The 22,649-nt window shown below is 44.8% G+C and overlaps 1 long non-coding RNA gene and 1 other non-coding gene across 2 annotated transcripts; one reads left to right on the forward strand and one right to left on the reverse strand.

The window, feature by feature from the left end:
• Positions 1-31: 31 nt before the first annotated feature.
• Positions 32-22,523, reverse strand: LOC144503016 (uncharacterized). The gene is made up of 3 exons (XR_013499412.1): positions 21,024-22,523; positions 6,502-6,643; positions 32-370 (listed from the first exon to the last, which is right to left on the reverse strand). It is a non-coding gene; the product is annotated as an uncharacterized LOC144503016 (long non-coding RNA).
• On the forward strand, positions 4,651-4,722 carry trnaq-cug (transfer RNA glutamine (anticodon CUG)). Its single transcript has one exon. It is a non-coding gene; the product is annotated as a tRNA-Gln (tRNA).
• Positions 22,524-22,649: the final 126 nt, after the last annotated feature.

The following is a 22,649-nucleotide window of genomic DNA, read 5'->3' on the forward strand; positions in this document are numbered from 1 at the left end:
GTAGTGGAAGAATTACTTCACACTTGTCTTCAGGTTCAAACTGTTTAATTGTAGGCCTCTGCATTCGAGCTGCAGGCATACAAGGAGCTCAACCCTCAAAGTGTTGCAGCTGTTTCTATTTATGACACAATCAATGTTAGAGGTTTTGCTGGCAATTCTCTTAATGAGGTGATTGCCACACACTGATTGACAATAGAGGGCATTTTCTCTTACATAGTCTTCAATCTTTAATCCTGTTGCTGCTTCTCCCCAGCTTTAATATTCAAAGTGTGAAGACTCACAATGTTGTTTTCTTCTACATAGGATCATTTCTTGATGTTCTCAACTAAACAAACTCCCAACTCATCGCCAATGTTTTCTTTGTAATGTCCTATGTTTGGGGTTGTGAGTTTTACACAAAAAGAAAAAGATGTGGTTTTCACATATAGATTCAAACTAACAACAAGATTTATTTTAGGAGCAGTATAAACTGAAACTATAACAGCAGCCTACATAACACCTGAATGACATCACCATCAAATCATGTGACTGGCTCTTAAAGCAATCATGCAGCTACTTAAATATATAACACTTCCTCACCTGGAATCAAAACAAATTGGGGGAATGTGGTAAACCACTGTTAGCTTATTACCTGTGCGTGTGACATGCCTGGACATGCCCCTGCCAGCCCTACCTGGGACTCCTCCCCCCCTGGTCCAGGTATAAAGGTGACTGCTCCCCACCCCCCTGCCTCAGTCTCTGGACCAGTTCATCGGCATGGGTGTGCTCAAAGTCTTTTAGAACATAGAACATAGAACATAGAACATTACAGCGCAGAACAGGCCCTTCGGCCCACGATGTTGCACCGACCAGTTAAAAAAAAAACTGTGACCCTCCAACCTAAACCAATTTCTTTTCGTCCATGAACCTATCTACGGATCTCTTAAACGCCCCCAAACTAGGCGCATTTACTACTGATGCTGGCAGGGCATTCCAATCCCTCACCACCCTCTGGGTAAAGAACCTACCCCTGACATCGGTTCTATAACTACCCCCCCTCAATTTAAAGCCATGCCCCCTCGTGCTGGATTTCTCCATCAGAGGAAAAAGGCTATCACTATCCACCCTATCTAAACCTCTAATCATCTTATATGTTTCAATAAGATCCCCTCTTAGCCGCCGCCTTTCCAGCGAAAACAATCCCAAATCCCTCAGCCTCTCCTCATAGGATCTCCCCTCCATACCAGGCAACATCCTGGTAAACCTCCTCTGCACCCTCTCCAAAGCCTCCACATCCTTCCTGCAATGTGGGGACCAGAACTGCACACAGTACTCCAAGTGCGGCCGCACCAGAGTTGTGTACAGTTGCAACATAACGCTACGACTCCTAAATTCAATCCCCCTACCAATAAACGCCAAGACACCATATGCCTTCTTAACAACCTTATCTACTTGATTCCCAACTTTCAGGGATCTATGCACACATACACCTAGATCCCTCTGCTCCTCCACACTATTCAAAGTCCTCCCGTTAGCCCTATACTCAACACATCTGTTATTCCTACCAAAGTGAATTACCTCACACTTCTCCGCATTAAACTCCATCTAATAAAAGCCTATTTGTTCTTGCATACAAACCTATTTGTTCTTGCATACAAACTAGTCTTTGCTTGATTGATAGTGCATCAGGGATCTTGCCCGGCAACCGGTCATAGCAATGTAAATAAAATTCTCCATGATAATTGCTGTACCTTTCGGATAAGCCTCCATTATCTCTTCCTTAATATTCTGTCCCACCATGTAGTTGCAGTTAAGGGGCTGTACACCATTCCCACAAATTACTTTTTGCCTTTATCATTTCTCATCTCAACTCAAACCGCTACTACATCAAAGTTTCCTGAACTTTTGTTATCCCTTTCTAATGTGCTAATATCATAATTAATAACCTCTTTGCCTTTTCCTAGCTTTCTGTCCTTCCTGCCAAATTCAGTTCACAATCTATGTCATCCTGTAGCCATGTCTCTGTTAAGGCTATCAGATTGTACTTAGTTATTCCTATTTGTGCTATCTCTTTTCTTTTCCTCACAAATGATGCATGCACTCAGCTACAGGGCCTTTAGTTTTGTTCTATTATCATTTTTGTAATGTCTAGCCCTATTTTCTGATTTACTCTCAGATTTGTACTCTCGGTCTCTTCCTGTAACAATCTATCATTTTCCATTTCTCTCTTGCATTGTCTCTGCTCTTTGGTTTCACACATCTTCCCAAATCTGATCTCTTGTCCCCACTATTTTGTTTAAAATCCTCTCTACTTTCCTAATTATGCAGCTCACTGGAACGCCAGTCCCACACACTTCAGGTGTAGACTATTCCAGTGGTACAGCCCCCACTTTCCCCAGTACTGATGCCAATGCCCAACAAGCCAGTCTTTGAGCCGTGCATTCATTTCTCTAATTTTATTCGTCCAAAACCAATTTGCACATGACTCAGGTAATAATCCAGAGATTACCATTGAGGTTCTGCTTCTTAATTTGGTCTAGTTCTTCACACTGCCGATGCAGAACCTCCTTCCCTGTCTTGCCTATATTGTTGGTACCTGCTAGATCCTCCCCGTCCCACTACAAATCTCTCTCCAGCCCTAAGCACATGTCCTGAACGCTGGCACCGGGTTGGCAACACAGCTGCCTGTACTCATGCCCTTTGCTGCCGAGATCAGTGTCCATCTCTCATTGTACTGTCTCATACTACCACTACATTCCTTTTTGCTCCCCCTATTTGAATGGCTTCTTGTGCCACAGTGCCATGGTCAGTCAGCTCCTCCACGCTGCAGCCCCCACTCTCACTGAAACAAGCTGAAAGAACATCAGAAGTGTTGAATGGTTGTACAGGCAGACTCTCCTGCCCTCTGGATCCCCTTATCTGCCTCAGCTGCAGTCACACCCTCCTGTTCCAGGCTGCCTTCCAAATCAGAAGGCCCTGTCCTAAGGGGTGAGACCATCTCCTGGTATAAAGCTTCCAGGTAACTTCTCCCCCTCCCTGATGTTTCACAGTGTCAGCAGCTCAGCCTCCAGATCAATAGCTCTGAGCCAAAGCTTCTCACAAGCCACAGACACTTACTGCAGACATGTTCGCCCTGGATCACACTGAGATCCAGGATCTCCCACATGCCGCAGCACGACACATACAAGAATGGTAGGACAGGTGATGTGTTAATTAACTATTTAATCATTTTTTTTGTCTTGTGTGTATTTCATTTATCTTTCCACAAATTCCTGTACTTTTTTAAATTTTAGGACTGGAACAGACCTTAACCACTTATCAGATACTCTCAAAACAGCTAGCTTCTTTTTCTGTAGTAGAGAACCAAGTCACTGTGTGGAGTTTGCACATTCTCCCGGGGTCTGCATGGGTTTCCTCTGGGTGCTCTGGTTTCCTCCCAAAATCCAAAGATGTGCGGGTTAGGTTGATTGGCTATGCTAAAATTGATCCTCGTGTCAGGGCGATTAGCAGGGTAGATGTATTGGGTTACGGGAATAGGGTTTGGGTGGGATTGTGGTCGGTACAGACTCGATGGACCAAATGGCCTCCTTCTGTATTGTAGGGATTCTATGAAATCCTACAGAGGGAAAAGCAAAAGGAAAGGAACACATCCTGCCCCTCCTCATCCGAACTCCCCACTCACGAAACTCACAGCTGTACACTCAGTTCCTCAGCTGCACATTTTTCAATCACTCCAGTATTGGTACAAACCTGAGAAAACACTACCTTCAGCAGTAAAGGCCCTACGCTCTGGAATTCCCTCGCATTACCTTTCCTCCTTTAAGACAGTCATTAAACCTCCATTTTTGATCAATCTTTTGGCCATCTGACTTACTGTCTCCTTATGTGACTCAGGGCAGAATTTTCACATCCTGCCCGCCTCGGGAATCATAGCAGGCAGGCCATGGACCGGGATTTTCCGATCTTGGGGCGAGTGCGGCCGGAAAATCTTGCCCTCAGTGTCAAATTTTGTTTTATAATACTCCTGTGATGCACCTTGGGACCATTGAAAAAGTTATACTGTGTTTAATGAGATGTAGCACTAACTTCATCAATACCTCAAAACACCCTGACCAGCTCAAAAAAGATAATTTAATATTTGTGAAGTAATTTCTGAACCTTGGTCACATATTTACAAAAATATTTTTTCTTGTCTTTATTTTACCTTTTATCTTAATGCAGCTATGCATTTATTTTGCCATCTGAAAATATGAATTAAAAAGTGAAGGATTTTAAGTGTTTTTCCTTCCTGATTTGCTGTTTGATTGGTTTGTCACCTATCTGCTTTCAGGCTTCACTGCGGCTGCGTGGCACCAGATTCAAACTGCCACTCGGAAGGAAGAAATTTCTGTCGCAGCGATTGCTAGATGGCTGTGTGTAATTTTCTTCAAGGTCAATGGAAATGCCATTTGCTACGCATCTGACCATTAAATCCATGTCACTTGCCTTCTTCTATTCCCTCTCCCAATGTTCTTCAGACACAGCTCTGTTTTAAACTCTAACTCTCTGTTTCTTTGTATTCATGGCTCCTTTGGTCAGCCTTTTTTTTAGAAAAGAAACTTATTTGATTACCAGTGTTTGAAGAGGCACTGGAGGGGTGATATGTGGGATTGGTCCATGTTGCTGCATCTGGGTTCTGTGGTGTAACGGTGAGCACTCTGGACCCTGAATCCAGTGATCCGAGTTCAAATCTCGGTGGAACCTTGCCTTTTATGGGCGGCATGGTGACATGGTGTTTAGCACTGCTGTCTCACAGAGCCAGGGATCCAGGTTCAATTCAACTTGGGTCACTGTCTGTGTGGAGTCTGCATGTTCTCCACATGTCTGCGTGGGTTTCCTCTGGGTGCTCCAGTTTCCTCCCACAGTCCAAAAAAAGTGCTAGTTAGGTGCAATTGGCCATGCTAAATTCTCCCTCCGTGTACCCGAGCAGGCACTGAAATGTGGTGACTAGGGGATTTTCACAGTAACTTCATTACAGTGTTAATGTAAGCCTACTGTGACACTAAAACTTAAACTTATGAATTTTTAGTTGAATCACAGGACTGATAAGATTTTGATGGGTATAGATAGAGTGAATGCAAGCAGACTTTTTCCGCTGAGGCTAGGGGAGAAAAAAACCAGAGGGCATGGGTTAAGGGTGAAAGGAGAAAAGTTTAAAGGGAATATTAGGGGGGGCTTCTTCACGCAGAGAGTGGTGGGAGTGTGGAATGAGCTGCCGGATAAAGTGGTAAATGCGGGGTCACTTTTAACATTTAAGAAAAACTTGGACGGGTTCATGGATGAGAGGGGTGTGGAGGGATATGGTCCAAGTGCAGGTCAGTGGGACTAGGCATTAAATGGTTTGGCACAGACAAGAAGGGCCAAAAGGCCTGTTTCTGAGCTGTAATTTTCCATGGTTCTATGATGAGTTGTGCAATGTCAGCAAGCTTATTTCCATTGTACAATCCTGGGTTACAATTTTCAGTAACAGTCTCGGAGGAGTACCAAATTCCATGTGTTGGAGCCAATGTTCTCAGAAGCCGTTGGAATAAGAATTTCCTAATTACAATAAATAATATTGGATGGGGAGGAATCACCTGTGTAAAAAGCATTTAATTTTGGATGAGGTCATTTCGCTTGCTTTTTTCTCAGCTTTCAAACCCAACAAAGCATCATTGGAACAGACCTGGCTGCGTACTAGAGAATTTGGAACTGCTTTAAAAGACTATATGAAAATAAATTTGAATATTAAAGCCATATCTCACTGTCTGAATTGCACCCGATTGGAAGCCCAAACAAATTAAACATATCAGCTTATGTCCAATGGCATTGCACACAGGAAATGAAGACCAAGTGTAGTCTTCAGATAAAGCTGAGGACGACTGGACCAGGGCAGCAGATTTAATTCAGTACCCATTTAAAGGTGGTGTATTTTATTATTTTTAGATTCCCATGATAAGACTTTGCCAAATTTATAGTAGAATGCACCAATTTTTAAAAAATTAATCCATGGGCAATGAGCACCACTGGCTGGGCCTGCATTTATTGCCCATCCCTAATTGTCCTTGAACTGAGTAACATACTCGGTCATTTCAGAGGACATCGAATCAACCACATTGCTATGCATCTGGAGTTACATGTAGGCCAGACCAGGTAAAGGTGGCAGATTTCCTTTCCTAAAGGACATTCGTGAACCAGATGGGTTTTTAACGACAATCAACAGTGGTTTCATGGTCACCATTTGACTTTGAATTCCAGATTTTTATTTTAGCATCTACCTTAGTGGGATTTGAACCTGGGTCCCCAGATTACTAGTTCAGCGACAATACCACTGGGTCACCACCTCTTCTAAATGAAATAATGAAATATATCTTGGATTAAATCACAGAATTATCTTCACTTATGCAGGACACAGGTGGTTGATGTTTAATTACAATTACATCTTAATTTTTTAAAGTGTTCATATAACTTACCGACCACCTATATTTTACTTATACAACTTACATTAACCTCTTCTCTGTTTGAATCTGTTTCCTTCCTCCATTATTCTGCTTGCTGATAATTAGCTTCATAGTTGTAAACATCCAGTACCTTGCCCAAGTGGTATTCTTCATGTAAGGGCCTAGACATCAGGCAGGCTATTGAACTGTGGAAAACATCAAAGCAGAGCTTTATTTTGCACATAGACTTGATATTTCCCTGGGTCATAACCTGAAATAGAGGAATTAACACATTTTGCCCTTTTCTGGTCTATGATCATAAGCCAATCTTAGCTACAGCTAACTCAGCACAAAGCAGGAATTGATTTAATATTGAATTCACACACTTCTCTTAGTTCTTCTTCTATTTTTTATCCAAATCCTATATATCATTGTGGCATAGTGGTTAGCACTGCTGCCTCACAGCACCAGGAACCTGGGATTGATTCCCGGCTTGGATTACTGTCGGTGAGGAGTTTGCACATTCTCCCCATATCTATGTGGTTTTCTCCGGGTGCTCTGGTTTCCTCACAGTTCGAAAGATGTACGGGTTAGGTGCATTGGCTGTGCTAAATTCTCCCTCAGTGTACCTGAACAGGCACTGAAGTATAGCGACTGGGGGATTTTCATTGCAGTGTTAATGTAAGACTACTTGTGACACTAATAAATAAACTTAATGAATTTTTTTTTAACCAGAGCCTGTCCATTCCCATAGAATTATACCTTAGCTTGGGCACTTTTAAGAGGAGGGAAATTATGGATCATTAACAGTCAGATAAACCACCATACATAATGGATGTTTCAATAGTGTGATGTGAAGATACCGGAGTTGGACTGGGGTAAACACAGTAAGAAGTCTCACAACACCAGGTTAAAGTCCAACAGGTTTATTTGGCAGCAAAAGCCACAAGCTTTCGGAGCGCTGCCCCTTCATCAGGTAAGTGGGAGTTCTGTTCACAAACAGGGCATATAAAGACACAAACTCAATTTACAAAATAATGGTTGGAATGCGAGTCTTTACAGGTAATCAAGTCTCAAAGGTACAGACAATGTGAGTGGAGAGAGCGTTAAGCACAGATTAAAGAGATGTGTATTGTCTCCAGACAGGACAGCTAGTGAGATTTTGCAAGCCCAGGCAAGTTGTGGGGGTTACAGATAGTGTGACATGAACCCAAGATCCCGGTTGAGGCCGTCCTCATGTGTGCGGACCGTGGCTATCAGTCTCTGCTCAGCGACTCTGCGTTGTCGTGTGTCGTGAAGGCCGCCTTGGAGAACGCTTACCCGAAGATCAGAGGCTGAATGCCTGTGACCGCTGAAGTGTTCCCCAACTGGAAGAGAACACTCTTGCCTGGTGATTGTAGAGCGGTGTTAGAATATAGAACAGTACAGCACAAAACAGGCCCTTCGGCCCACGATGTTGTGCCGAGCTTTATCTGAAACCAAGATCAAGCTATCCCACTCCCTATCATCCTGGTGTGCTCCATGTGCCTATCCAATAACCGCTTAAATGTTCCTAAAGTGTCTGACTCCACTATCACTGCAGGCAGTCCATTCCACACCCCAACCACTCTCTGCGTAAAGAACCTACCTCTGATATCCTTCCTATATCTCCCACCACGAACCCTATAGTTATGCCCCCTTGTAATAGCTCCATCCACCCGAGGAAATAGTCTTTGAACGTTCACTCTATCTATCCCCTTCATCATTCATCCGTTGTCGTAGCGTCTGCATGGTCTTTAGTGTGAAGCAGGATTGCAAGTGATCGCAACCCTTTTTTGTTGCTTGCTAGATGACATAGCAAGTTGTATCAGGAAAATCTATATAAATTCCAACAGCCACCATCATTTACAACTGGAGCAGATAGAAACTAAAAGTTAAGATCTTTTATGAACTTTTAATGATGATTGGCTGTACAATACTAACTTGTTTGGAAGATTATCTAAAGTATATTTGCACTTCACTTGGAGTTCAGTGTTAGGTCAGTTTAAAACCAACACATTTATGCACAGATTAGAATCTGCAATGGATCCAATAAGGGAAAGCCAAATACTGTGGAATATATATCCAAGCAGCATGCTCAATTTCAAAATACAATTACACAAATAAATTAACAGCTACATCAAGAGGGCCAATGTGGAACACACGTCATTACTTTTGAAACTAACAGACTGAAACTGAAGACAAATTTTCAAGAATGTAGCATTTATAATTACGACAACCTCAAGTCTGCAAAATGTGCACATCCTATCATGAGCATTTGAAAATATTCTACCACCTGCATATATTTGATCTAATTAAAAATAACTCACTGGGCTAAGTAAACACTGAAGTTGCCAACATAAACACTAAAGCCATGGTTGTACGACCCACGAGCTGACCATGTTGTCTGCATGTCAGATGAACAGCTTCCTAAAGCTGTATTCACCACTGGCTGATAAGTAAAAGGAGACCACGCCAGGGGAAGTGTTTCAATAACAATGTTTATTTATATATTTCAATGATAGAAAATGTTACATACATTCTGAAACCTGGGAAAATTTGGCCAAAGATTTGAGAATTTGGTGTGGAGTGTGATGCCATACCATTCAAATGTGATTCAAAAGAGAGGAGCGATTGGTGTTTAAAGTAAAAAGGGATGGGAATCACTGTATTTACTTACTTTTTCGCGGGGTTTCTTTTTTCAGAGTGTAAGGGAAAAAGGGAAGTAGGTCGGGTGCGGGGTGACCTGGGAAGGGATTGTGTAGTTTTTTTTTCAATAAGTGCGCGGGAGGTGTAAAAGCAGGCTGCACTATTCAGCGGCAGCGTTGTAGCGGGCAGCGGAGTGAGCAGGGAGCAGAGTGAGAGCTGAAGGGCTTAGGAGGAAACAGGCAGAGGCAGGGTAGGTTCTGTTCTTTGTTCTTCCATTAATTTAAAGAAAGGGGTAATTATGAGTGGGAGGCCAGTTTGTTGCTGTCGGTGTCGGATGTGGGAGTTCATGGAGTCGCCTAGCCTCCCGGAAGTCCATATCTGCGCCAGGTGTGTCAATCTGCAGCTCCTGAGAGACCGCGTTAGGGAACTGGAGCTGCGGCTTGATGACCTTAGTCTAGTCAGGGAAAATGAGAGGTTAATAGAGAGAAGTTACAGGCAGGTCGTCACACCAGGGCCACGGGAGGAAGACACGTGGGTCACGGTTGGGAAGGGTAAAGGTCACGTACCAGAGAGTACCCCGGTGGTTATCCCAATTAACAGTAAGGGATGGGTGACAGACAGGAGAGAGGAGGGGAGAGAGCAGTCAGTGATGGGATCCCCTGTGGTTGTCCCCCTCCAAAATAAGTATACCGTTTTGGATACTGTGGGGGGGGGGGGGGGGGGGGGAGAGGGGAGAGATGACCCTCCAGGGGTAAGCCATGGTGACCGGGTCACTGGCACGGAATCGGGCTCTATGGCTCAGAAGGGAAAGAGGGGAACTATGAGAGCAATAGTAGTGGGGGTGCAACAGTTAGAGGCACAGACAGGCGGTTCTGTGGGCGCGAACGAGACTCCAGGATGGTAGTCTGCCTCCCTGGTGCCGGGGCCCTGGATGTCTCTGAGCGGGTAGGAAGCATCCTAAAAGGGACAGGTACCAGACAGACGTCATTGTCCACATTGGTGCAAATGACGTAGGCAGAAAGAGCAGGGAGGTCCTGAGAGAGCAATTCAGGGAGTTGGGTAGTAGGCTAAAAAGCAGGGCCTCTAGGGTAGCGATTTCTGGACTACTCCCAGTGCCACGTGCTCGTGAGGCTAGGAACAGGGAGACTGCACAGCTGAACGCGTGGCTAAAGGACTGGTGCAGGAGGTAGGGTTTCAAATTTGTGTATCACTGGGAAGTCTTCAAGAGAGGATGGCACCTGTACAAGGAGGACGGGTTACACCTAAACTGGAGGGGCACGAATAACCTAGCTGGGAGTTTTGCTAGTGTGGTTCGGGTGGGTTTAAACTAATGTGGCAGGGGGGTGGGGATCAGAACAATAGGTCAATAAGCATAGAGGCTGGGGACGAGGTTGGGGCCAAGACAAGGCTATCTAAGAGGAAGAGCATTCTGGGGGAGGATGACCTCAGTGGGCCTGGAGTGCATCTGCTTCAATGCAAGGAGCGTCACGGGCAAGACAGACGAGCTTAGAGCCTTAATGCTTGCACGGAACTTGGATGTGGTTGCAGTGACGGAGACTTGGTTAAAAGGACAGGACTGGCAGCTGAATATTCCGGGGTATAAGTGTTTTAGGCGAGACAGAGGAGGGGCTAGGAGTGGTGGGGGAGTAGCAATGCTGGTTAGGGAGCATATTACAGCGGTACAGAGGGTGGACAATATGGAAGGGTCAGGTAACGAGTCACTGTGGGTGGAGCTCAGAAACAGGAAGGGCGCAGTCACTATGCTGGGGGTATACTACAGGCCTCCCAACAGCCCACGGGAAGTTGAGGAACGGATATGTAAGGAGATTCTGGACAGGTGCAGAAAAAATAGGGTTGTTGTAGTGGGAGACTTTAATTTCCCTCACATAGACTGAAAATCGCTTAGGGCTGGGGGCCTGGACGGGGAAGAATTTATAAACTGCGTACAGGAAGGTTCTTTGGAACAATATGTTGACAGTCCAACTAGAGAGGGGGCTATACTGGACCTACTACTGGGGAATGAGCCAGATCAGCTCAAAGTTTCAGTGGGGGAACCTGTGGCAAATAGTGACCACAATTCTGTAAACTTTAGGATAGTAATGGAAAAAGATGAGTGTTGTCCTATGGTTAAGGTGCTGAATTGGGGGAAGGCTAACTACAGCTGGATTAGGCAGGATTTGGCGGCTGTTGATTGGGAGAGGCTGTTCGAGGGTAAATCCACATCTGGCATGTGGGAGTCTTTTAAGGAGCAGTTGATAGGACTGCAGGACAGGCATGTGCCTGTAAAGAGGAAGGATAGGATTCGAGAGCCGTGGATAACCAGTGAAATTGTGGGTCTAATCAAAAAGAAAAAAGAGGCATACATGAGGTCCAAGCAGCTAAAAACAGATGGAGCACTGGAGGGATAGAGAGAAGGTAGAAAAGAACTCAAACAGGGACTTAGAAGGGCAAAAAGGGGTCACGAAATGTCCTTGGCAGACAGGATTAAGGAGAATCCCAAGGCATGTTATACATACGTTTGGAACAAGAGGGTTGTTAGGGAAAGAATCGGACCTTAAGACCATAAGACCATAAGACATAGGAGCGGAAGTAAGGCCATTCGGCCCATCGAGTCCACTCCACCATTCAATCATGGTTGATTTCAACTCCATTTACCCGCTCTCTCCCCATAGCCCTTAATTCCTCGAGAAATCAAGAATTTATCAATTTCTGTCTTGAAGACGCTCAACGTCTCGGCCTCCACAGCCCTCTGTGGCAATGAATTCCACAGACCCACCACTCTCTGGCTGAAGAAATTTCTCCTCATCTCTGTTCTAAAGTGACTCCCTTTTATTCTAAGGCTGTGCCCCCGCGTCCTAGTCTCCCCTGTTAATGGAAACAACTTCCCTACGTCCATCCTATCTAAGCCGTTCATTATCTTGTAAGTTTCTATCAGATCTCCCCTCAACCTCCTAAACTCCAATGAATATAATCCCACGATCCTCAGACGTTCATCGTATGTCAGGCCTACCATTCCTGGGATCATCCGTGTGAATCTCCGCTGGACCCGCTCCAGTGCCAGTATGTCCTTCCTGAGGTGTGGGGCCCAAAATTGCTCACAGTACTCCAAATGGGGCCTAACCAGTGCTTTATAAAGCCTCAGAAGTACATCCCTGCTTTTGTATTCCAAGCCTCTTGAGATAAATGACAACATTACATTTGCTTTCTTAATTACGGACTCAACCTGCAAGTTTACCTTTAGAGAATCCTGGACTAGGACTCCCAAGTCCCTTTGCACTTTAGCATTATGAATTTTGTCACCGTTTAGAAAATAGTCCATGCCTCTATTCTTTTTTCCAAAGTGTACAACCTCGCACTTGCCCACGTTGAATTTCATCAGCCACTTCTTGGACCACTCTCCTAAACTGTCTAAATCTTTCTGCAGCCTCCCCACCTCCTCAATACTACCTGCCCCTCCACCTATCTTTGTATCATCGGCAAACTTGGCCAGAATGCTCTCAGGGACAAAGGAGGGAATTATGCTTAGAACCAAAGGAACCAAAGGAAGTAGGAGAGATCCTAAACGAATACTTTGCATCAGTATTCACAAAGGAGAGGGACATGTTGACTGGTAGTGTCTTAGAGAGTTGACCCGTTAGAAAAAATCTCAATTACAAGGGAGGAAGTGTTAGGTTTTTTAGGAAGCATCAAGACAGACAAATCTCCAGGGCCAGATGGCATCTATCCTAGACTCCTCAGGGAGGCAAGAGATGAAATTGCTGGGCCTCTAACAGAAATCTTTGTCTCTTCGCTGGACACAGGTGAGGTCCCAGAGGATTGGAGGATAGCAAATGTGGTCCCGTTATTTAAGAAGGGTAGCAAGGATAACCCAGATAATTATAGGCCGGTGAGCTTGACGTCCGTGGTAGGGAAATTGTTGGAGAAGATTCTTAGAGATAGGATATATGTGCATTTAGAACTGAATAATCTCATTAGCGATGGACAGCATGGCTTTGTACAAGGGAGGTCATGCCTCACAAATTTGGTTGAGTTTTTTGAGGAGGTGACAAAAACGATTTGACGAGGGAAGGGCTGTGGGTGTCGTCTATATGGATTTTAGTAAAGCGTTTGACAAGGTCCCTCATGACAGCCTGGTGCAAAAGGTTAAATCTCACGGGATAAAAGGTGAGCTAGCGAGATGGGTGGAGAACTGTCTTAGCCATAGAAGACAGAGGGGAGCAGTGGAGGGGTCCTTTTCCGGTTGGAGGTCTGTGACTAGTGGAGTTCAGTAAGAAGTTTCACAACACCAGGTTAAAGTCCAACAGGTTTATTTGGTAGCAAATACCATAAGCTTTCGGAGCAATGCTCCTTCGTCAGATGGAGTGGTCTCTGTTCTCAAACGGCACAGACACAGAAATCAAATTACAGAATACTGATTAGAATGCAAATCTCTACAGCCAGCCAGGTCTTAAATGTACAGACAATGTGGGTGGAGGGAGCATTCAACACAGGTTAAAGAGATGTGTATTGTCTCCAGACAGTACAGCTTGTGAAATTGTGCAAGTCCAGGAGGCAAGCTGTGGGGGGTTACTGATAATGTGACATAAATCCAACATCCCGGTTTAGACCGTCCTCATGTGTGCGGAACTTGGCTATCAGTTTCTGCTCAGCGACTCTGCGCTGTCGTGTGTCGTGAAGGCCGCCTTGGAGAACGCTTACCTGAAGATCCAAGGCTGAATGCCCGTGACTGCTGAAGTGCTCCCCCACAGGAAGAGAACAGTCTTGCCTGGTGATTGTCGAGCGGTGTTCATTCATCCATTGTCGTAGCGTCTGCATGGTTTCCCCAATGCACCATGCCTCGGGACATCCTTTCCTGCAGTGTATCAGGTAGACAATGTTCAGCGCAGAGTCACTGAGCAGAAACTGATAGCCAAGTTCCGTACACATGAGGACGGTCTAAACCGGGATGTTGGATTTATGTCACATTATCAGTAACCCCCACAGCTTGCCTCCTGGACTTGCACAATTTCACAAGCTGTACTGTCTGGAGACAATACACATCTCTTTAACCTGTGTTGAATGCTCCCTCCACCCACATTGTCTGTACATTTAAGACCTGGCTGGCTGTAGAGATTTGCATTCTAATCAGTATTCTGTAATTTGATTTGTGTGTCTGTGCCCTGTTTGAGAACAGAGACCACTCCATCTGACGAAGGAGCATTGCTCCGAAAGATAGATAGATACCCTACAGTGCAGAAAGAGGCCCTTCGACCCATCGAGTCTGCACCGACCACAATCCCACCCAGGCCCTATCCCCATATCCCACCCACTAATCCCTCTAACCTAGACATCTCAGGACTTGAAGGGGCAATTTTAGCATGGCCAATCAACCTAACCTGCACATCTTTGGACAGTGGGAGGAAACCGGAGCACCCGGAGGAAATGCACGCAGACACGAGGAGAATGTGCAAACTCCACACAGTCAGTGACCCAAGCCAGGAATCGAACCCAGGTCCCTGGAGCTGTGAAGCAGCAGTGCTAACCACTGTGCTACCGTGCCGCCCGAAAGCTTATGGTATTTGCTACCAAATAAACCTGTTGGACTTTGACCTGGTGTTGTGAGACTTCTTACTGTGCTTACCCCAGTCCAACGCCGGCATCTCCACATCATGACTAGTGGAGTTCCGCAGGGCTCTGTACTGGGACCTCTGCTGTTTGTGATATATATAAATGATTTGGAGGAAGATGTAGTTGGTGTGATCAGTAAGTTTGCGGACGACACGAAGTTTGCTGGAGCTGCGGGTAGTGATGAACATTGTCAGAGAATACAGCAGGATATGGAGAGGCTGGAACATTGGGCGGAGAAATGGCAGATGGAATTTAATCCAGATAAATGCGAAGTGATGCATTTCGGTAGATCTAATGTAAGGGGGAGCTATACAATAAATGGCAGAACCATCAGGAGTATAGACACACAGAGGGACCTGGCTGTACAAGTCCACAGATCCTTAAAGGTGGCAGCACAGGTGGAGAGGGTGGTGAAGGCATATGGAATGCTTGTCTTTATTGGACAGGACATAGAATATAAAAGTTGGCATATGATGTTGCGGCTGTATAGAACGATGGTTAGGCCACATTTGGAATACTGCGTCCAGTTCTGATCGCCACGCTACCAGAAGGAGGTGGAGGCTTTGGAGAGAGTACAGAAAAGGTTTACCAGGATGTTGTCTGGTATGGAGGGTCTTAGCTATGAGGAGATTGGGTAAACTGGGGTTGTTCTCCCTGGAAAGACAGAAGATGAGGGGCAACCTCATAGAGATGTATAAAATTATGAAGGGCATAGATAGAGTGTCATGATGTGGAGATGCCGGCGTTGGACTGGGGTAAACACAGTAAGAAGTTTAACAACACCAGGTTAAAGTCCAACAGGTTTATTTGGTAGCAAAAGCCACACAAGCTTTCGAGGCTCTAAGCCCCTTCTTCAGGTGAGTGGGAATTCTGTTCACAAACAGAACTTATAAAGACACAGACTCAATTTACATGAATAATGGTTGGAATGCGAATACTTACAACTAATCCAGTCTTTAAGAAACAAAACAATGGGAGTAGAGAGAGCATCAAGACAGGCTAAAAAGATGTGTATTGTCTCCAGACAAGACAGCCAGTGAAACTCTGCAGGTCCACGCAACTGTGGGAGTTACAAATAGTGTGACATGAACCCAATATCCCGGTTGAGGCCATCCGCGTGTGCGCGGAACATGGCTATCAGTTTCTGCTCAGCGAAACATTGGGGAAACTATGCAGACGCTGCGACAATGGATGAATGAACACCGCTCGACAATCACCAGGTAAGACTGTTCTCTACCTGTTGGGGAGCACTTCAGCGGTCACGGGCATTCGGCCTCTGATATTCGGGTCAGCGTTCTCCAAGGCGGCCTTCGCGACACACGACAGCGCAGAGTCGCTGAGCAGAAACTGGTGTCCTTGATAGGTATGTCCCTGTCAGGCAGGGAGGAAATGGCCGAGTGAGGGAACCGTGGTTCACAAAAGAGGTGGAATGTCTTGTGAAAAGGAAGAGGGAAGCTTATGTAGGGATGAGGAAACAAGGTTCAGATGGCTCGATTGAGGGTTACAAGTTAGCAAGGAATGAGCTGAAAAAGGGGCTGAGGAGAGCTAGGAGGGGACATGAGAAGTCCTTGGCGGGTCGGATCAAGGAAAACCCCAAGGCTTTTTACTCTTATGTGAGGAATAAAAGAATGACCAGGGTGAGGTTAGGGCCGGTCAAGGACAGTGGTGGGAACTTGTGTATGGAATCAGTAGAGATAGGCGAGGTGATGAATGAATACTTTTCTTCAGTGTTCACCAAGGAGAGGGGCCATGTTTTTCAGGAAGAGAAGGTGTTACAGGCTAATAGGCTGGAGGAAATAGATGTTCGGAGGGAGGATGTCCTGGCAGTTTTGAATAAACTGAAGGTCGATAAGTCCCCTGGGCCTGATGAAATGTATCCTAGGATTCTTTGGGAGGCGAGGGATGAGATTGCAGAGCCTTTGGCTTTGATCTTTGGGTCCTCGCTGTCCACGGGGATGGTGCCAGAGGACTGGAGAGTGGCGAATGTTGTTCCTCTGTTTAAGAAAGGGAATAGAAATGACCCTGGTAATTATAGACCGGTTAGTCTGACTTCGGTGGTTGGTAAATTGATGGAAAAGGTCCTTAGGGATGGGATTTACGACCATTTAGAAAGATGCGGATTAATCCGGGATAGTCAGCACGGATTTGTGAAGGGCAAATCGTGCCTCACAAATTTGATAGAATTTTTTGAGGAGGTAACTAGGTGTGTTGATGAAGGTAGGGCGGTTGATGTCATATACATGGATTTTAGCAAGACGTTTGATAAGGTCCCCCATGGTCGGCTTATGATGAAAGTAAGGAGGTGTGGGATAGAGGGAAAGTTGGCCGATTGGATAGGTAACTGGCTATCTGATCGAAGACAGAGGGTGGTGGTGGATGGAAAATTTTCGGACTGGAGGCAGGTTGCTAGCGGAGTGCCGCAGGGATCGGTGCTTGGTCCTCTGCTCTTTGTGATTTTTATTAATGACTTAGAGGAGGGGGCTGAAGGGTGGATCAGTAAATTTGCTGATGACACCAAGATTGGTGGAGTAGTGGATGAGGTGGAGGGCTGTTGTAGGCTGCAAAGAGACATAGATAGGATGCAAAGCTGGGCTGAAAAATGGCAAATGGAGTTTAACCCTGATAAATGTGAGGTGATTCATTTTGGTAGGACTAATTTAAATGTGGATTACAGGGTCAAAGGTAGGGTTCTGAAGACTGTGGAGGAACAGAGAGATCTTGGGGTCCATATCCACAGATCTCTAAAGGTTGCCACTCAAGTGGATAGAGCTGTGAAGAAGGCATATAGTGTGTTAGCTTTTATTAACAGGGGGTTGGAGTTTAAGAGCCGTGGGGTTATGCTGCAACTGTAGAGGACCTTGGTGAGACCGCATTTGGAATATTGCGTGCAGTTCTGGTCACCTCACTATAAGAAGGATGTGGAAGCGCTGGAAAGAGTGCAGAGGAGATTTACCAGGATGCTGCCTGGTTTGGAGTGTCGGTCTTATGAGGAAAGGTTGAGGGAGCTGGGGCTATTCTCTCTGGAGCGGAGGAGATTGAGGGGAGACTTAATAGAGGTTTATAAAATGATGAAGGGGATAGATCGAGTGAACGTTCAAAGACTATTTCCTCGGGTGGATGGAGCTATTACAAGGGGGCATAACTATAGGGTTCATGGTGGGAGATATAGGAAGGATATCAGAGGTAGGTTCTTCACGCAGAGAGTGGTTGGGGTGTGGAATGGACTGCCTGCAGTGATAGTGGAGTCAGACACTTTAGGAACATTTAAGCGGTTATTGGATAGGCACATGGAGCACACCAGGATGGTAGGGAGTGGGATAGCTTGATCTTGGTTTCAGATGAAGGTCGGCACAACATCGTGGGCCGAAGGGCCTGTTCTGTGCTGTAATGTTCTATGTTCTATGTCTTGATGCTCTCTCCACTCCCATTGTTTTGTTTCTTAAAGACTGGATTAGTTGTAAGTATTCGCATTCCAACCATTATTCATGTAAATTGAGTCTGTGTCTTTATAAGTTCTGTTTGTGAACAGAATTCCCACTCACCTGAAGAAGGGGCTTAGAGCCTCGAAAGCTTGTGTGGCTTTTGCTACCAAATAAACCTGTTGGACTTTAACCTGGTGTTGTTAAACTTCTTACTATAGTGTGAACAGTGGGAAGCTTTTTCCCAGGTCGGAGGTGACGAACACAAGGGGTCACAGGTTCAAAGTGAGGGAGGCAAGGTTCAACACAGATGTTAGGGGGACGTATTTTAGAGGGTGGTGGGGGCCTGGAATGCACTCTCAAGCAAGGTGATTGAGGCGGGCACGCTGGGATTGTTTAAGACTTATCTAGATAGCCACATGAACAGACTGGGAATAGAGGGATACAAACGAATGGTCTAGTTGGGCACATGAGCGGCGCAGGCTTGGAGGGCCGAAGGGCCTGTTCCTGTGCTGTATTATTCTTTGTTCATACTAACAGAATACTTCACAGAAGACCCAACAGTGACACGTATCCATCATGACAATTATATTATAATACTGAGTAAACTGATCTCGGCTGGGACATCAGTGCCCTCAGCATCCCTGGGATGGGGATGAAAGAGGGTAAAAGGTCAAGCACCAACATAATGCTGGGAGTGACACTGGAGGTCCACTCCAATGCATTCCCCAACCACACAATAAGTGCTCTTTCTGCAATATTGGCTGAAGCCAATTATCAATCCTGATAAATAAATTTGAACCCAACTATCTCACGTGGTGCTCAAATCCTTTTGTGGGCTAGGCTGACCAAAATCTATTTGTCAAGCCCCACTAACAACCCATACTGTGCTCAAGTTTGTAAAAAAAATCCCCACTCCTTTCACCTCTTTCTGTCTCTCACAAACACATGCAATGCAGACTTCAGTTTCTCACTATCATTCACTTTCACTCGTTTTCTTCTGCATTTCTGTTTCGCTCACTCCGCTCTCACTTTTCTTTGATATTTTCATTTTCCTGCCTTGTTGCAAGGAGCAGGACCTTTGGGGGGCGGGTGGGGGCTGTGTCACCTGGATTTTGCTGATCAAAAAAAAATGCAGGACTCAGGAAATTGTCAATGTGACTTCTGCCAAAAAAACGTTCTTTGGGATTATCCTAATGATTTCAAACAGTGATCTCACCAAGGAGGATGAAGCAACTGATATTATCATCCAATGCCCTGAGCTAAAGAAAAACCATGTGGACATTTGGAAATCAGTCTCAACAAACCTATCAACACTTACTGCCTAATGTCATGTGAATAACTGCCAGAGTCTCTGGGTGGATTCTTGGCCTGTTGCACGGGGCTAGCAGAATTATAAAGGGTTGCAAACCAATCGCCAGCTCAAAAACCCCCCAACTTATTTGGTTGCAGAGATCCACACAGTTAGTGTTTGGAACACCAGGAGCTGTCCTGTTCCAGTGGCTGAGTGTCCTATGACGAGCATTAATCTTTCACAATTGCTGAATTCACATTGGCCATACCAAATTCTCCCTCAGGGTACCCAAACAGGCACCGGAGTGTGCCGACTAGGGGATTTTCACAGCAACTTCATTGCAGGCCACACTTCAGTAGGCTGATACAAGCCTACTTGTGACAATAATAAATAAACTTTATTCCCACATTGGTAACTTTTATTTCAGACGCACTGCCAGGGGTGGTGGTACAAGCAGATACGATGGGGGCGCTTAAGGGACTTTTAGATAAGCACATGAATATGCAAGGAATAGAGGCATATGGACCAAGGGCAGGCAGAAGGGATTAGTTTACTTTGGTGTCATGTTCGGCACAACACTGTGGGGCCGAAGGGCCTGTTCTATGTTCTAACTGCCTAAACTCCTCGAAATGCTTTCTGGAATTGACTGGGCGAGAGAGACACAATTACACAATGCACATCATGATGTACTTTAGCTTCTGGGACACTGGGCCACACAGTGTTGGCTCAGTAATGAACTTTGGACGGTGTTGCTGGAGGTGGAGCAGTGAAATTACCGTCCAATTGTTGGAGCTGCCCTGGCCATTACACCAGGGGGGGCGACTGACAGAACAATGGCCTCATTGCAGTGCCCTTCACACGGTGAAAAACATTCATTTCGATGAGTCATTTCGACTCGTGATACACAAAAAAAATTCACTTCTCCCACAACCAACAACATCTGCAGGTTTTTTTTTTAAAACCCTGGTGAATATTTTGGGGCGAGCGCTTCTGAGCTTTTACTTTCACTGATGGCGACCTCCCTTCTCTTTGAAACAGAAACACGTTTCACTGATCGCATCCTGACTGCGGCCTGCGATTATTCAGCAGTTTGTTCTGCTCGTATTCACTCTAAAGGCCTCAATGATACCAGTCCACCAGCTCCATTTTGTTTCGAGCAGAGATTTCCTTGTACACTACAGAATATCTATCTCCCTCTCGACAGAACAAAAACACACTGCGCCTTAGGGCTATTTGTGCAATCCGAAACTATTTCAAGAGCCCATAACCGCCCACAGTTCTCAACAACAGAGACACTAAATATACAGCAACAAGAGTAATCGTTTTCTTGCATCAGTCTGCCATGACTTGTATCTCTCAGTGTAATGGCAACACACAACAGCGAGCAATTATATTAGGAAGAATATCTTAGTTTCAGAAATCGGATTCAGCCCCAATTTCCCTCTAAAATAATTTCAGTACTTAGCAGCTAATTTTAACCTTTACAAAATTAACGAATGAGTATATAAAATAAAGACGTAAAAAGTCACACCAAGAATTTGTAGGCGAGACGTTCCCAGCATTTAAAAAAAATAAAAAATGTGAATTAAATGCACCTACCTTTATTTTTAAAATGTTGTGCATAAAACGAGGAACGTAATGTAAATTTAAAGATCGCAAACAGTGAAGAATGATTCAATGGGAGCACTGAGAGCTCCACATTTATTTTAAACCAGTGAAAATTTGCATTATTCACAGTATGTCACTCCAAACACGGTACTTCGCCGGATTCGGTTTATAGAATAAAAGTGGTACAGACCTTCGTTTTAATCCAGGTTTAAAATAATGTCACTTGCGGCAGTTGTCGGCGCACTACCTACCAATGATATATTTTGAGACGAAGCTCAAAGATATTTTTTTCCTAATACATCTGCAAGTTGAAAGAGCGTGTATGCCATACAAGAAAGTGCAGTCCTGGGTAAGGAGACAATGTTAATTTGGAGGGGGAAAGCAAGGCCCACTTTGAAATACGAAGTTTGGCGATTTCCTCTTGCAGATCCAATCACAAAGAAAAATATTTCTGATTCGAACCCGAATCTTAAGGATTTTTCCTTCTGAAGTGAAACCTACGCAATTACTTAGCTTTTAAACGAAATAAAAGATCCGAACCCAAAAAATTAGTAAATTGGACATTGCTTTTAATAGATTTCTCAATTATCTTCAGTTTCAGAATCACTGTAATGGACGGCTATACTAAAGGGTTCGAACACATTAATTGAAAGGAACAATTCTAGTAGGGATCAACACTTCCAATTAAGGACAACGCCTAACTACTGCAGTAAAATTAGGAAGCCCTCTATCCATTATGTACATTTTGGAAGTCTTAACGAGTTAAGGCAAATAACCATAAAGGCAGATACTTGGTACTGTAAACAACCTAATTGTGATTTTGGCGTACAATCTTCTAAAGTGCAAAACGCACCTATATAAAAAAATCAGACAAATGAATCTTCAAATTGAAAAACACTGCTCTCAAACAATCCATTTTAAAATCCGCTTTTAGAAGCTGCATGAAAGAGCACATGAGGGATTGAAAAAAATATTTTTTTGCTTCATTTTCTTTAGACTTCATGTCAATGTAACTGCAGACAGCGCGGGTGTGCCGTGACCTAGTTTCGACTCTAAAAGATGCATTCCGAAAGAAAAATAATAATACCCCCAAAATAATAATAATAATCTTCAGGCTTTTAGCACTGCGAGGTAAGTGCATCCGAATTCGTCAGCAGTCCTTCCAGTGTGGTCAAAGGAATCTAAAATCAGGTCCATTTTTTTAATGTTTTCTGAAAAGGCAAAATGTAGAAAACCCACTGTGCTTTGAGACTGTGAAGAGAAATCTTTCCATTTGGTAACAAAAGGAGAGAGAGGGAGGGAAGAGAGCCGTCCTTGCTCTTGCTCCTGTAGCTGCTGCAGTGGAGAGACACACAAAGCCCAGTCTGAGCCTCGCCTCTCCTTAAGGAGCTTTCAATCCAGCTTCGAAAAAAACCCACAAGCCTCATACAAGCTCCCGTCTGATTGGCTCCAGTTAGCAACCAACCTTTAAACAAGCCCCACACAAAAAAAAATCGGCCAACCATTCAAAGCACTCGGAAGTTAACGATTGTGTGACAGAGAACCCGGGCGAAATCCCCCAGCTATTTGCTAGAGAGAAGAGAGAGAAAAAAATAACACACACCACACATTACCCAC

This window comes from Mustelus asterias, chromosome 13 (assembly GCF_964213995.1).
Source record: "Mustelus asterias chromosome 13, sMusAst1.hap1.1, whole genome shotgun sequence".
In the NCBI taxonomy this organism is placed as follows: Eukaryota; Metazoa; Chordata; class Chondrichthyes; order Carcharhiniformes; family Triakidae; genus Mustelus; species Mustelus asterias.